Source organism: Panulirus ornatus, chromosome 24 (genome assembly GCF_036320965.1).
Source record: "Panulirus ornatus isolate Po-2019 chromosome 24, ASM3632096v1, whole genome shotgun sequence".
NCBI classification, from domain to species: domain Eukaryota; kingdom Metazoa; phylum Arthropoda; class Malacostraca; order Decapoda; family Palinuridae; genus Panulirus; species Panulirus ornatus.
The window spans coordinates 13,581,987-13,594,865 of NC_092247.1; positions in this window are offsets into that span (position 1 = coordinate 13,581,987).

Below are 12,879 nucleotides of genomic sequence, written 5' to 3' on the forward strand. Positions count from 1 at the left end.
ATGTATCCTCTTGGTCAATATTTCCTCACTCATTCTCTCCATGTGCCCAAACCATTTCAAAACACCCTCTTCTGCTCTCTCAACCACGCTCTTTTTATTTCCACTCATCTCTCATACCCTTACATTACTTACTCGATCAAACCACCTCACACCACACATTGTCCTCAAACATCTCATTTCCAGCACATCCACCCTCCTGCGCACAACTCTATCCATAGCCCACGCCTCGCAACCATACAGCATTGTTGGAACCACTATTCCTTCAAACATACCCATTTTGCTTTCCGAGATAATGTTCTCGACTTCCAAACATTCTTCAAGGCTCCCAGGATTTTCGCCCCCTCCCCCACCCTATGATTCACTTCCGCTTCCATGGTTCCATCCGCTGCCAGATCCACTCCCAGATATCTAAAACACTTTACTTCCTCCAGTTTTGCTCCATTCAAATTTACCTCCCAATTGACTTGACCCTCAACCCTACTCTACCTAATAACCTTGCTCTTATTCACATTTACTCTTAACTTTCTTCTTTCACACACTTTACCATACTCAGTCACCAGCTTCTGCAGTTTCTCACATGAATCAGCCACCAGCGCTGTATCATCAGCGAACAACAACTGACTCACTTCCCAAGCTCTCTCATCCCCAACAGACTTCATACTTGCCCCTCTTTCCAAAACTCTTGCTTTCACCTCCCTAACAACCCCATCCATAAACAAATTAAACAACCATGGAGACATCAGACATCCCTGCCGCAAACCTACATTCACTGAGAACCAATCACTTTCCTCTCTTCCTACACGTACACATGCCTTACATCCTCGATAAAAACTTTTCACTGCTTCTAACAACTTGTCTCCCACACCATATATTCTTAGTACCTTCCACAGAGCATCTCTATCAACTCTATCATATGCCTTCTCCAGATCCATAAATGCTACATACAAATTCATTTGCTTTTCTAAGTATTTCTCACATACATTCTTCAAAGCAAACACCTGATCCACACATCCTCTACCACTTCTGAAACCACACTGCTCTTCCCCAATCTGATGCTCTGTACATGCCTTCACCCTCTCAATCAATACCCTCCCATATAATCTACCAGGAATACTCAACAAACTTATACCTCTGTAATTTGAGCACTCACTCTTATCCCCTTTGCCTTTGTACAATGGCACTATGCACGCATTCCGCCAATCCTCAGGCACCTCACCATGAGTCATACATACATTAAATAACCTTACCAACCAGTCAACAATACAGTCACCCCCCCTTTTTTTTTTTATAGATTCCGATGCAATACCATCCAAACCTGCTGCCTTGCCGGCTTTCATCTTCCGCAAAGCTTTTACTACCTCTTCTCTGTTTACCAAATCATTTTCCCTAACCCTCTCACTTTGCACACCACCTCGACCAAAACACCATATATCTGCCACTCTATCATCAAACACATTCAACAAACCTTCAAAGTACTCACTCCATCTCCTTCTCACATCACTACTACTTGTTATCACCTCCCCATTAGCGCCCTTCACTGAAGTTCCCATTTGCTCCCTTGTCTTACGCACTTTATTTACCTCCTTCCAGAACATCTTTTATTCTCCCTAAAATTTAAAGATACTCTCTCACCCCAACTCTCATTTGCCCTCTTTTTCACCTCTTGCACCTTTCTCTTGACCTCCTGTCTCTTTCTTTTATACATCTCCCACTCAATTGCTTTTTTTCCCTGCAAAAATCGTCCAAATGCCTCTCTCTTCTCTTTCACTAATACTCTTACTTCTTCATCCCACCACTCACTACCCTTTCTAATCAACCCACCTCCCACGCTTCTCATGCCACAAGCATCTTTTGCGCACTCCATCACTTATTCCCTAAATACATCCCATTCCTCCCCCACTCCCCTTACTTCCATTGTTCTCACCTTTTTCCATTCTGTACTCAGTCTCTCCTGGTACTTCCTCACACAAATCTCCTTCCCAAGCTCACTTACTCTCATCACCCTCTTCACCCCAACATTCACTCTTCTTTTCTGAAAACCCATACAAAACTTCACCTTAGCCTCCACAAGATAATGATCAGACATCCCTCCAGTTGCACCTCTCAGCACATTAACATCCAAAAGTCTCTCTTTCGCACGCCTGTCAATTAACACGTAATCCAATAACGCTCTCTGGCCATCTCTCCTACTTACATACGTATACTTATGTATATCTCGCTTTTTAAACCAGGTATTCCCAATCACCAGTCCATTTTCAGCACATAAATCTACAAGCTCTTCACCATTTCCATTTACAACACTGAACACCCCATGTATACCAATTATTCCCTCAGCTGCCACATTACTCACCTTTGCATTCAAATCACCCATCACTATAACCCGGTCTTGTGCATCAAAACCACTAACACACTCATTCATATATATATATATATATATATATATATTTTTTTTTTTTTTTTTTTTTTTTTGCTTTGTCGCTGTCTCCCGCGTTTGCGAGGTAGCGCAAGGAAACAGACGAAAGAAATGGCCCAACCCACCCCCATACACATGCCTTGATTCAGTCCACTGACAGCACGTCAACCCCGGTATACCACATCGCTCCAATTCACTCTATTCTTTGCCCTCCTTTCACCCTCCTGCATGTTCAGGCCCCGATCACACAAAATCTTTTTCACTCCATCTTTCCACCTCCAATTTGGTCTCCCTCTTCTCCTCGTTCCCTCCACCTCCGACACATATATCCTCTTGGTCAATCTTTCCTCACTCATTCTCTCCATGTGACCAAACCATTTCAAAACACCCTCTTCTGCTCTCTCAACCACGCTCTTTTTATTTCCACACATCTCTCTTACCCTTACGTTACTCACTCGATCAAACCACCTCACACCACTCATTGTCCTCAAACATCTCATTTCCAGCACATCCATCCTCCTGCGCACAACTCTATCCATAGCCCACCCCTCGCAACCATACAACATTGTTGGAACCACTATTCCTTCAAACATACCCATTTTTGCTTTCCGAGATAATGTTCTCGACTTCCACACATTCTTCAAGGCCCCCAGAATTTTCGCCCCCTCCCCCACCCTATGATCCACTTCCGCTTCCATGGTTCCATCCGCTGCCAGATCCACTCCCAGATATCTAAAACACTTCACTTCCTCCAGTTTTTCTCCATTCAAACTCACCTCCCAATTGACTTGACCCTCAACCCTACTGTACCTAATAACCTTGCTCTTATTCACATTTACTCTTAACTTTCTTCTTCCACACACTTTACCAAACTCAGTCACCAGCTTCTGCAGTTTCTCACATGAATCAGCCACCAGCGCTGTATCATCAGCGAACAACAACTGACTCACTTCCCAAGCTCTCTCATCCCCAACAGACTTCATACTTGCCCCTCTTTCCAAAACTCTTGCATTCACCTCCCTAACAACCCCATCCATAAACAAATTAAACAACCATGGAGACATCACACACCCCTGCCGCAAACCTACATTCACTGAGAACCAATCACTTTCCTCTCTTCCTACACGTACACATGCCTTACATCCTCGATAAAAACTTTTCACTGCTTCTAACAACTTGCCTCCCACACCATATATTCTTAATACCTTCCACAGAGCATCTCTATCAACTCTATCATATGCCTTCTCCAGATCCGTAAATGCTACATACAAATCCATATATATATATATATATATATATATATATATATATATATATATATATATATATATATATATATATATATATATATATATATATATATATAAGGTTATTCAATGTGTGTATGACTCATGGTGAGGTGCCAGAGGATTGGTGGAATGCGTGCATAGTGCCCTTGTACAAAGGCAAAGGGGATAAGAGTGAGTACTCAAATTACAGAGGTATAAGTTTGTTGAGTATTCCTGGTAAATTATATGGGAGGATATTGATTGAGAGGGTGAAGGCATGTACAGAGCATCAGATTGGGGAAGAGCAGTGTGGTTTCAGAAGTGGTAGAGGATGTGTGGATCAGGTGTTTGCTTTGAAGAATGTATGTGAGAAATACTTAGAAAAGCAAATGGATTTGCATGTAGCATTTATGGATTTGGAGAAGGCATATGATAGAGTTGATAGAGATGCTCTGTGGAAGGTATTAGGAATATATGGTGTGGGAGGCAAGTTGTTAGAAGCAGTGAAAAGTTTTTATCGAGGATGTAAGGCATGTGTACGTGTAGGAAGAGAGGAAAGTGATTGGTTTTCAGTGAATGTAGGTTTGCGGCAGGGGTGTGTGATGTCTCCATGGTTGTTTAATTTGTTTATGGATGGGGTTGTTAGGGACCTGAATGCAAGAGTTTTGGAAAGAGGGGCAAGTATGAAGTCTGTTGGGGATGAGAGAGCTTGGAAAGTGAGTCAGTTGTTGTTCGATGATGATACAGCGCTGGTGGCTGATTCATGTGAGAAACTGCAGAAGCTGGTGACTGAGTTTGGTAAAGTGTGTGAAAGAAGAAAGTTAAGAGTAAATGTGAATAAGAGCAAGGTAATTAGGTACAGTAGGGTTGAGGGTCAAGTCAATTGGGAGGTAAGTTTGAATGGAGAAAAACTGGAGGAAGTAAAGTGTTTTAGATATCTGGGAGTGGACCTGGCAGCGGATGGAACCATGGAAGCGGAAGTGGATCATAGGGTGGGGGAGGGGGCGAAAATCCTTGGAGCCTTGAAGAATGTGTGGAAGTCGAGAACATTATCTCGGAAAGCAAAAATGGGTATGTTTGAGGGAATAGTGGTTCCAACAATGTTGTATGGTTGCGAGGCGTGGGCTATGGATAGAGTTGTGCGCAGGAGGATGGATGTGCTGGAAATGAGATGTTTGAGGACAATGTGTGGTGTGAGGTGGTTTGATCGAGTAAGTAACGTAAGGGTAAGAGAGATGTGTGGAAATAAAAAGAGCGTGGTTGAGAGAGCAGAAGAGGGTGTTTTGAAATGGTTTGGTCACATGGAGAGAATGAGTGAGGAAAGATTGACCAAGAGGATATATGTGTCGGAGGTGGAGGGAACGAGGAGAAGAGGGAGACCAAATTGGAGGTGGAAAGATGGAGTGAAAAAGATTTTGTGTGATCGGGGCCTGAACATGCAGGAGGGTGAAAGGAGGGCAAAGAATAGAGTGAATTGGAGCGATGTGGTATACCGGGGTTTACGTGCTGTCAGTGGATTGAATCAAGGCATGTGTATGGGGGTGGGTTGGGCCATTTCTTTCGTCTGTTTCCTTGCGCTACCTCGCAAACGCGGGAGACAGCGACAAAGCAAAAAAAAAAAAAAAAAAATGTATATATATATATATATATATATATATATATATATATATATATATATATATATATATATATACATAATTTTTTTGGGTAATCTTGATAATCAAGATAAAAGTAGCAATGAATTTCCTTCTGTCCAGTGTTAAAGTGTGAGCTATGCGTTACATGCACAACTGTTATCATTCACTGGACTTTCGAACAATCAAAAGAATGTATACAAAGAGCAAAACACATATAACAACAAACACACAGACCTCCCCCCCCACACACACACACAACAGACACACACACACACACACACACACACACAAACACACACACACACAATCAGATTTAGGCAGAAATGATCAGAATGTAAGACACGCGCTTCAACTGATGGCTCAGCCCAGACGTCCGTGTTATGGAAGGTATCGTCAGAGTTACAAGAGCTATTACTGGAGGAGAACATGTCTTCAGGGTAGCCAGGAACCATGACTTTCAAGGCAGAAAATAGCGTTTACATGAACAAAGCAAAGTCTTGTAGAATGATGGGTTTTCATCTGCTTTCATCCAGCGGAGTGGTGTCGGTAGTGGGCAACTGGTGGGTGCTAGGAACGTGGAACGGGCCTGGTGGTGGTGTGGTAAAGGAAACGTGGAATGGTCTGGGTGGTGGTGATATTAGGAACGTGGAATTAGCCAGGTGTGGTTGGTGGTGGTGGCACTGGGAACGTGGAACAAGGAATGGGTCAGGAAATGGTGGAATATACGATCCAAATACACTGTCACCATTAAACGGAATGTAAGTAAATGTACGACAGGTCCTACAGAGGATTCGCCTTTGACATGAGAGCCTTTGAAAAATGATCTGACACGCGAAACTCAATACATTTCTTCACAGCAGAGAAAAATCATTTTGATTATGAACTGTTTCCTGGGGTAGAGAAGTTGCTGTAGAGCAGTTGTCATGTGATGCCTTTCCCTCAAATGGTTCGAAGGCAGATGAATGTATTGTGTTTTACTATGGGTAATGACAGAAGCTGAAAATGCCATAAGTCACTTCTTGACAGGAAAGTTCCCCAGGCGGGTTGTCTGTCAATGTGATAAAAATATTTCAAACACGTAAGATATTCCTGCCCGTAAACTGTCGCGTATTAGAGCGATGTCTATCATTGGCAAATATTATGGAGATACAGGATGGTAAATCATCATTAAGAATATCAATATTTGAGTATCAATATCAATATTTGAGTAGTATTTCGCAGCAAGTATCCTTGATTTGTTTAATGGCATAATCAACTCTTATGATGGAAGTAAAGCAGTTGATTACATTCACTCACACTTTCAGATATTATTCAAGAATATCTCTCATCATATATATCGCTAGCACCTGGTCACATGGCCGGGAGCGAGTGGAAAGCTTAACTGCTTCACTGATGCATAGACATTTGGGTCGACCACGCTGATGGCGTTAATTGTATAAGCGTTGCCGGCGAATCATTACGGTGGGTTCTTGGAGGTTTACAGATTGTATTCCGTTCTGTAAGTCAGGGTTATCTACCTGCTTGGGTACCTGGCACATGACGTTCCTTAGGTCTCATGAGATCACGCGTGAGTAATGTCATGACGTGAGAGTGATTTTAACGTAACGTCAGCTCACTGTCAAAAAATGTATATAGGACATATATACATATATAGACATCCTACCAGTTGCCCCTCTCAGCGAATTAACATCCAAGAATCACTCTTTTTGCAGGCCTGTCTATTAGTATGTAATCCATTAATGCCCGTTTACCATCTGTTCCACTCACATATGTATACTTCTGTATGTCCCTCATTTTAAAGCAGGTATTTCCAATCACAATCCCTTTTTCATTGCCCAACTCCATGAGCTGTTCACGATTTCTATTCATTTCATATACTCCATAACCTCCAGTTATAACGTCCACCTGCCACATTACTCACCTTCAAATATAAATCGCCCGTCACTAATACCCGGTCTCGCGCATCAACACTGCTGACACATTCACTCAGCTGCTCCCAGAACACTTGCCTCTCACGATCCTCCTCCTCATGACCAGGTGCATAAGCACTAATGATCATCCATCCCTCGTAATCCACTTTCATTTTTAACCACATCAATCTGTGATTCACTTTCTTATACTCTATCACACATTCCCATAACCCTGGCTTCGGCAGTAATGCTACTCCAATCTTAGCTCTTGCACTCACACCAACCCCTAGACTGTATCCCTAAGTCATCATCTAATCATTCTCCACCATTACCCTTGAGCTTTGTTAACTCAGAGCCAGAACATCCAGGTTCCTTTTCTCAAACGTACTACCTCTCTCTCCCTTGTCATTTCGGTTGCATCCATTCACGTTGAGACACCCAATCCGCGCTTAAGAGGAGGATGAGCAGTCTCCACTTGGCTCTGTCTTCAGTTCCATCTTTTAAAGATTGAAATATAAGAAGGCAGAGGATGGGTTCAGGTCCTCCTTTGTAGACGCCTTCTACGACAGCCAGGGAATACAGAGGTAGGATACCTTTTTCCTTGTTATAAAACTCCAGAATACCCCATCCAGGATTCCGTGCAGTACCAAGGATGCACTACACACAGCAGCAGGGAAAGGAGAGACTGCCTTGAAGCCAGAAAGTCTTCGACAAAACTCTTTATACGTCTGATGAAGATACAACCTCGTGAAAGGTGACTTTTTACTCGCTATGTTAACATAAGTAGGCGAACTCCGGTAACACACACACACACACACACACACACACACACACACAACTATATTACTGAAATCTACAACTGTGATGTACGGAGACTGATGACAAGGTTAGAGTTACGTCACGCATGAGGATGGTACAAGGTGTCTCTCCCGTGTCAGCGAGACAACTGGCATTCTCGAGGAAAGTAATGTTTTTTTGAGGAAACAACAGAGAAATCACTTCTCGCTCGAGGAATAATGTGGATATAAGTACGAGCGAAAACGGAGCTCATTGAGGAGGGACGCAAAAATATGATTGATCTACCATTGATCACATAGTGAACACTGTTCTTAGTGAAGTGAGTGTCGTTATTGTTATCAACAACTCATGGTGGCTGGTTAGAGTTCTCATTGATATTACGATTGAGTGGTAAAAGAGCCACGCTTTGGTAACGGCAGCAACGGAGAGTCGCGTGTCGAGCAGATGTAGGAGTGGGTGAAGGGTGAGCGGCAGGTGTTGCCGGGAGGAATGTGTGTGTATGTGTGTAGCCGGGCCGGCACCAGGCAGCTCGCCTGCCAAAGGAGGGGCGGCCAGACTTACTTCACCACCTGTCACCTCAGTTTGTATAGTGCACAGTAGTACCCGCAGCTCAGCTGATTTCGTCTGCTTTTGTTAGGAGTTAATACGTAAGCTCAGCTGACTGAGTGAGGACATTTCTCTCTCTCTCTCTCTCTCTCTCTCTCTCTCTCTCTCTCTCTCTCTCTCTCTCTCTCTCTATATATATATATATATATATATATATATACATATATATATATTTTTTTTCTTTTTTATTTATTTATTTGTTATACATTGTCGCTGTCTCCCGAATTAGCGAGGTAGCGCAAGGAAACAGACAAAAGAATGGCCCAACCCACCCACATACACACACACACACACACACACACACACACACACACACACATATATATATATATATATATATATATATATATATATATATATATATATATATATATATATATATATACATATATACACATGTACATAATTCATACTTGCTGCCTTTATTCACTCCTGTCGCCACCCCGTTACACATGAAATGACAACACCCTCCCTACGCACGCGCGCGAGGTACCGTTAGGAAAAGACAACAAAGGCCACATTCGTTCACACTCAGTCTCTAGTTGTCCTGCATAATGCACCGAAACCACAGCTCCCTTTCCACATCCAGGCCCTACAAAACTTTCCATGGTTTACCCCGACGCTTCACATGCCCTGGTTCAATCCATTGACAGCACGTCGACCCCGGTATACCACATCGTTTCAATCTACTCTATTCCCTGTACGCCTTTCACCCTCCTGCATGTTCAGGCCCCGATCGCTCAAAATCTTTTTCACTCCATCTTTCCACCTCCAACAGCGTTAATGAGATGGCCGTTATTAGGGCATTCTGTTACTCGTGCTGTCTCAGTTATGCTTAGAAAAAAGGATAGTTGAGTTCAAGAGAAAAGTTAGAAGCTCCAGGTATGTCCACTACAGAAGAAAGAAGAGTAAGAGGTGACCTGATCAAAATCCTGAATTCTGAAAAACTGTCAGGTGTCAACAGTGAGCAGTTCTTCAAAAAGATTATGCCAGGACAGAGCAGCCAGAGGTCATTAAACAAGAAACCCGCGAGAAAAGATGTTAAGTGGTCTTCTAGTGTTTGAGAGTAATAAACAGAGGGGAATAAACTGGAAGATGAGGCTGTGAATGTGGACAAAATACACGAGTTTAATAAGTCGACGAGAGAAAGTTCAAGAGATGGGGCCCCCCAAGAGTGTAGAACTTCTACCCCGTATAGTACGAATGGGTCATTACACACACACACACACACACACACACACACACACACACACACGATTAGAAGACAAGCTTAGTTTGATTTATTTTCGAATTACGTGTCTCTGGTGTGAAGTTCGGCATGGGTTCGAATCCTGGGTACAGCAGTCAGCTCAAACCATACCCAGGTGTTCATCCTTCCCACGGGGGTAAAACACGAGGGGTATTCCCAACCAGCAATCACAAATATGGGTAAAGACACGGGTTATGTGACGGGACTACACGAGTATACAACTCTCTCCCCGTAAGAAAAGCAGTAATCACAAACAGTAATCACAAGTAGTAATCACACACACAAATGGAGATTCCACACGAGCCAGGAACCGTTCGAGCTTGAGTCATTACAGCCAAACTTTCTTGTGTTAGGTAAGAGAGAGCAGCAGGTGGTGCGTCCATCTTGTGGTCAGCTGATACACTCACTCTCCAGGTTGGCGTCCTCCCTCACACGTGTTTGATCTTAATCTCTTGGTACAGAAATGTTCAGATTTTGATGGTTAGATTCATAGCAAGACTGAGTTCGATTTTGACACCTCAGTATTGGAAGATTCAAGCAAGATTTCTTTGATCCTCACGTCTCGATTCAGTTAGTCTATAAGTTTGACCCTCTTCATGTTAGAAGGATCAGTTCTGGTAATGTAGTCGTCTTCCTTGTCGCAAAATACAGAATTCTGGCTTTTTACTCAACAAAGTCTCTCTCTCTCTCTCTCTCTCTCTCTCTCTCTCTCTCTCTCTCTCTCTCTCTCTGTCACAGCAATGAGGGGAAGCTTTTTGGGCAGTGTTACAACTGAGGAATGTTTGCTTTCTCTCCTCACCTTCACATCATGATCGGAACTCCTCCTCACACGGTGTTCTGTGACGATCTGTGTGTCCTGATGTCTCGTGTCGGACTATTGACTTGGGTTAAGTCAGTTTTGGTTAGGTCAGGTTTGTTTTAGGTGAGCCACCCCTGTAATGAAAATGGCCCTGTGTCTTAGATATTTTACTTGTGGTTTGAAAGTCAGTCTTCTAACAAACCAGAGTCCGAGACATTGATGGATTTCGACCCAGGATATTGGTGTGTCGTGAATGGTGAGCATCCTTCCCAGGGTGTCTGTGCAGAAAGCCATCAGTCTGGTCTTGGCTGGGTTGATCTTGAGGCCCCAGTCTGTTGCACTCGTTTTCTATGAGTTGCAGTGTGTGTTGGGCGTTGATGAATTTGTTGCTTCCTCGCACTATTAGCTGAAGGTCATCCGCGTAACATGGAGTTTCGCTGTCTGCCTGGAGAGGAGTTTTACTAATTTTTTCTATTAGCATGTTGAATAGTGTTGGGCTTGGGATGCCTCCTTGTGGGGTTCCGTGTTCGAGGGGCTTGTTGGTCGATGTGACCCCCTGAAAACGGACTCTTTTTCTTTCTGCCGGCGAGATATAGTCTTGAATCCACCCCAGTATTCTCCCGTGGGCTCCTTTTCCAGCCAGGGTTTCTAATATTGCCAGCGGACTAGCAAGCTCGAAGGCCTTTTCGAGGTCTATGCTGGTCCTGTTGACGTCTCCCCGGTCGACGGGTGCGGGTGAAACTTTCTTCTTCATGGCAGTGTTTACCTTTCGCTCGTTCCTGGTGTTCTCTTCTCTTGCAACCCTTTTCGAGGTGGTTTGAACCTCTGCTGTTACTATTTGAGTTTGGAGGTCCGTCTTCTCTTGGGTAACTAGGGCTTGGGCTGGAGCTGGGGCTGAAGCTTGAGCTGGAGCTTGGGCTGAAACTTGGGCTGGAGCTAGGGCTGAAGCTTGGGCTGGAGCTGGGGCTGAAGCTTGGGCTGGAGTTAGGGCTGATGTTTGGGCTGGAGCTGTAACTTGATCCATCACGTTGCTCATGAGGGCAGAGAGGTGGTTGGCCTGTATCTCGTGGCCCAGCAACGAGGATAGCCCTTCCGCGGAACTTGAGAGGACCTTGGAAAGGGCCGACACTTGGATCATTCCTTTGGGTGCTGGTTGGTTTCTTTGTTCCGGCTGGTCTGATTCTTTTGTGTGTACCACCGGTGGCTTCTGCTGTTTGGGAGGTTGGGAGGTGGTCGGAAGACAAGGAAACTTTGCCGATGCTGCTCGTTGCTTTTTCTGCATGCCCCATACGAAGGTGTCTGCATGGGCTGGCTGGCATGTAGTCGTGGTGGCTGCTGTCATCTGTGGAGTCGGACGATTACTTGTAGTCGTTTTGTCCATTTGAGCAAGTGGGGTTCCATGCGTGGTACTTGCCCCCGCAGTTCGGACACTTTGCCATGACTTTTTTCTCCTCACTGCAGCTTCTTTAAGCACAGTTCTGTTTTGTGCTTTTAGGCACAGACAGCACATGTTTCCTTGTACGTGGTGCACTTGCACTGATGGTGCCCGAACTTTTGGCAGCGATGGTTCGCAGTGCTTTATCAGTACTTGTCTTGTGGTTACTCTCTTGTCTGCCTGTGGAGAGCATTTCTCCGCATTCAGAACTTTGGAGAGATTTGTGATGGGTTAGAAGGGAAGTTCTTTGGGGTATTTGATGATAACCGACTTGGTTTCCTTCAGGGCCGGATCGAGCTCTGTGGCATCTGCCTCTCTAAGTTTTTCAGTAAGGTCTCCAGGGCTCGGGCGGATTGTCCATCTGTGGAGTGAATTATCATTTCCAGCTTTAAGATCGCTCGAACTGTGACTTTGGCTTGTGGGATTTCCTTTTCTCATTCTCACAATCGTCGTTTAGGTTGATTCTTTTTATGCCTTCCCAATCCTGTGCTTTGGGAGAGGTACTGCCGGGGAGTTGTTGCCTGGTACGGGAACAGGAGCCTTCTTAGCTCCTTCTTGTCCTGCTTTTTCCGATGAGCGATCGACGTCTCTTTTTGCTCTCGACTATTGTCTAGAGCACCTTCCTCGTCATCGCTGGCGTGAAGAGCGTCGGAGAAACCAGGGGTAGTATCGTCGGAGGAGATTCGGGGAGCAGCGACGTAGGAAACGCAGGTGGAAGTAGCGGCGTCCGAAGAAACACAGGTGGAGGAGGAGGCTTCTGAGGA